Here is a 4169-nt window from a genome sequence, read left to right on the forward strand (position 1 = left end):
CCCCGGAAAGATGTCCCACGGGTGGGAAGGATTGCTGGTCTATACATTTGGGAAAGCTTGAAGTAAACCAGCGTAGACAAGTTTTCTCTTCTGTTCTTCAGGCCTCCTCAGACCCTTCACAGGTAATGTGCCCTGTGAATCTCTAAGAAACAGCTCAGGTTTGTAAGTGTGTCCCTTTCTCATTGAATCTTTTTTATCTGTGGGGCTAGACTCGGCTATGTTGCAGTAACAAAAACCTCCAGAATATTCTCGGCTTGTGACAACACAGGCATACGTCTCACCTCTTCCGTGTGTCCACTGCAGGGTGACGGGGGTGTTGGCTCCTGCTTTTCGTTCTCAAGAGGTGCGTCCCAGCTGGGGGCCTGGAAGGATGTGCCCCGGCATTTAAATGCTCCAGTCCAGGAGTGAGGCGTCACCGGCATTTAAATGCTCCAGTCCAGGGGTGAGGCGTCACCGGCATTTAAATGCTCCAGTCCAGGGGTGAGGCGTGGCACCTTCACTCACGGCTCACTGGCCAGGGTGAGTCACGTGACCTCACAGAAGGACAAGGGGTGCAGCAGGTGCACTACTGCGGTGCACCCGGGAAGCTCAGAGCTAGGACATGTGGGAGAGGGTCGACCGGCGTTCTCTAGTCTGCAGACTGTCTGCCAGCATCCCACAGGTTCCCGTGCTGGCATGCAAGCTGAGTCGCTCAGTCGTGTCTGACTCTTTGTGACCCTATGCGCTGTACCCCGCCAGGCTCCTCTGTCCTTGAGATTCTCCAGGTGAGAATACTGGAGTGGGTAGCCACGCCCTCCTCCAGGGGATCTTCCCAACCAGGGATCAGATCGGCATCACTTACATCTCCTGCACTGGCAGGCAGGTTCTTTACCAGCAGCGCCGCCTGGGAAGCCCCGTGCTTGGCACAGTCCAATTTGGGAAGGCGACGCCAGGCGGTCCAGTGCCCCGGCCGGACCAGAGGCAGCCTCTCCTTGGATTTCTGAAGCTCTCATCTCCCTCCTTCCTCCAGTGGCCCAGAGTAGAATGGCCCGTGTCTTCCTTCCTCCGTTCTCCCCTCATTGTCCCCTGCCCCGTCACTTCCCATTAGACACAGGCTAAGCCCTCTTTGTGAGCCACCTTCTGAGAAGGAGATTTCCCCCACAGGAGTGATTGCCGCTGACAAAGAAGCCTGTGATTACCAGGAATGCACAGTGGGAACTGACCCTCTCCATCACCGACATCAAACAGTCCCCAAGCGCTCCCGCCTGAGGTGTAAACGCAGCTAACCTGAGCCAGCAGGGTTGCACAGAGCCCCAGAGTCAGGAAGTGGGGCCCAGGGCACCGGCAGTCCAGTTCAGCAAGCTGGGAGGAGAAGCCAGGCTGGTGAGCGGCCAGTGGTGCCCAGCGGCTGGGATCATGGGTGCTGGACTTGAGCAGAACGCAGACCCTCTCTGATGCCCCATCTACTCACCTGCGAGTGGAGATACTGACAAGGTTAAGTCAGGCAGCACTGGACGCGTCAGCAGATAACCGATCACGGTGAACACAGGCAGTGTGGGGAGGTTGCTGCTGTCGTTTAGATAAGCTGAAAGGAGGACAGGCATAGGTGGGATCCGGGAAGCCTGGGCTCCACCTCCGCTCTGCCCCTGACCTGCCACGGGCCACTGGCAGCTCACCTGTCTTGACCTTGGCCGGACCCTGAGTGAAAGAGAGACATCCCCGTCCTCTAACAGGGCCTGCAGAGCCCCTGCCAGCTGTGCCCCTGCCTCTTGCATTGCGGTCCCCAGTCTTCCCCCCATTCCAGTCAAACTGAACTGCTTTCTTTCAGGAGCTTAGACTGTGTATCAGTCAGCAACAGCCACTGAGTGCTGCGTAACAAACCACCCCAAACCTCAGTGACTGACAGTAACAAGCATTTATTCCCAGGTCCACGGGCCTGCAGGTTGGCTGGGGTTTGGCTGATAGAGGCTGGGCTCAGGCGAATGGTTCGTTTAAACTTCGTTTTCTTTCTGGAATCTAGAGGGTGTCTCTCATAGTGGACCACCCGAATGCAGTAATCCAGACCAAACGAGGCATGTGTCATGTCTGGCCAAACCAAAGCACATGGCAAAGCCAGTGCTGCTGGGCTGGGACGTGCCTGCCAACCACTCAGACGGTGGGGGAGGGGGGGATACTTGTTGGACAATCACCCAAACCATCACAGACATGCTTTGCCTACCCTCCACCCCAGTCTCAGGGCCTTTGCCCAGGCTCTACGGTTAAGACCTCGGCTTGGAAATCACTTCCTGAGAGAAGCTGCCTTTGACCCCACAAGCTGGATGCATCCCATCATTATGCACCCACGGCGCCCTGGGTGTCTTCCTTCCCAACCCTCACCACGACTTCTCTGGATATTGTCCATAGAGACCTGATGCCTATTCTCCCCACACTTCCTGGTCCAGGTGGCCAGCAGCCTGGTCCCACAGACACCTTCGCACCAAGGATGCAGGATAAAGTGAGGTTTCCATCTGCAAGGCAAGCATGGAGCGAGCGCCCTCTCTGCAAGGTGAGCATGGAGCGAGTGCCCTCTCTGCACACTCTGGCCCTCTCCACTGCTTAGAATGTCTGTGACTTTCTTGCAGAGAGCTCCCAGGTGTTCCTTGCAGTGAGCATCCTGGGTGTCATGAAAGAGTGGTGGCCACAAGAGCTTCTAGAGCTGATTCCCTCATCACCGGGTCACAGCATCAGGTGGCCCTTCAGCTCCTCCTGGTGTGTGGGGCTCAGTGCCCTCGGTGGTGGTGGCTCCAAACCCAGAATGGCAGGGCATCCAGTGGCCTCAGGGCCCAGCCCCGCCTCCTGGTGACGTCTGCATTGTTCTGAGACTCATGCCTAGGCCCTGCTTCTTCAGACCTTCTAGTGGTTTTGTAAACACATAATCCCCTGTATTAAATCCCTTTCTTCTGAAAATACAGCACTGCACTCTGACAGATATGATGTTTTAATTACTTGGTCAAATGCCATTTTCCCAACAGAACAGCAAACTTCATGCCAGCAGGAACAAAATGAGTTGTGCTCACAATGGCAACATTCATCACACTGCCTGGCACGCCGTGGGCACACAAAAAATATGACTTCGAGTGACTGAACGCACGAGTCCACGAACTGGCTACATCAGCTTCTTGCCACGGTAACCAAATGCTACACAGATCTTGAAATGGTAACCCGATGAGGGGTCCCAGCCTGCCCCAGAGTCCAGCCTTACTCAAAGTCCTGGAAGAAGACATCACAGACTTTCGCTTCCAGTGCTGCATCCATGAAAGTGCAATGAGGTTGTGCCTCTTTCAGCAGATAGGAAGACAGGCCCCGTGTTCATTGTTGGGAAGCAGGAGGATGTAACGGTCAGGGGGTGGGTTTTGATATCAGGCAGAGTTAGGCTCCGGAGAAGGCAATGGCACCCCACTCCAGTACTCTTGCCTGGAAAATCCATGGACGGAGGAGCCTGGTGGGCTGCAGTCCATGGGGTCGCTAAGAGTCAGACACGACTGAGCGACTTCACTTTCACTTTTCTCCTTCATGCATTGGAGAAGGAAATGGCAACCCACTCCAGTACTCTTGCCTGGAGAATCCCAGGGACGGCGGAGCCTGGTGGGCTGCCGTCTATGGGGTTGCACAGAGTCGGACACGACTGAAGCAACTTAGCAGCAGCAGCAAGGTTAGGCTCAAGGCCTTGCTTGACTGCTTACAAGCTGTGTGACTTTGAACAAGTGAATTAACCTCTCTGAGACTCAGTTTTCTCATCTGTAAAATGGACGCTGCTGCTGCTAAGCTGCTTCCACTGTGTCCAACTGTTTGAGACCCTGTGGACCCTCACCCGCCAGGCTCCTCTGTCCATGGGATTCTCTAGGCAGGAACACTGGAGTGGGTTGCCCACCTCCAGGGGATCTTCCTGACCCAGGGATCGAACCTGCATCTCTTATGTCTCCTGCACTGGCAGGTGGGCTCTTTTACCACTAGCGCCACCTGGGAAGCTCTGTAAAATGGATAGAGGGGATTATCCCTGTCTGTAGAGAAGTTAAGTTCTTTGTACACAGTTCAGTTCGGTTCAGTTCAGTTGCTCAGTCGTGTCCGACTCTTTGCGACCCCACGAACCGCAGCACACCAGGCCTCCCCATCCATCAGCAACTCCCAGAGTCCACCCAAACCCATGACCA

At 55.3% G+C, this 4169-nt stretch overlaps 1 long non-coding RNA gene across 1 annotated transcript; it reads left to right on the plus strand.

Annotated features, from left to right (window-relative positions):
* The first annotated feature begins 2287 nt into the window (after positions 1–2287).
* LOC132343509 (uncharacterized) lies at positions 2288–3632 on the plus strand. The gene is made up of 2 exons (XR_009492384.1): positions 2288–2524; positions 2991–3632. It is a non-coding gene; the product is annotated as an uncharacterized lncRNA (long non-coding RNA).
* The last annotated feature ends 537 nt before the right edge of the window (positions 3633–4169 follow it).

This window comes from Bos taurus, chromosome 2, assembly GCF_002263795.3.
Source record: "Bos taurus isolate L1 Dominette 01449 registration number 42190680 breed Hereford chromosome 2, ARS-UCD2.0, whole genome shotgun sequence".
NCBI lineage: Eukaryota > Metazoa > Chordata > Mammalia > Artiodactyla > Bovidae > Bos > Bos taurus.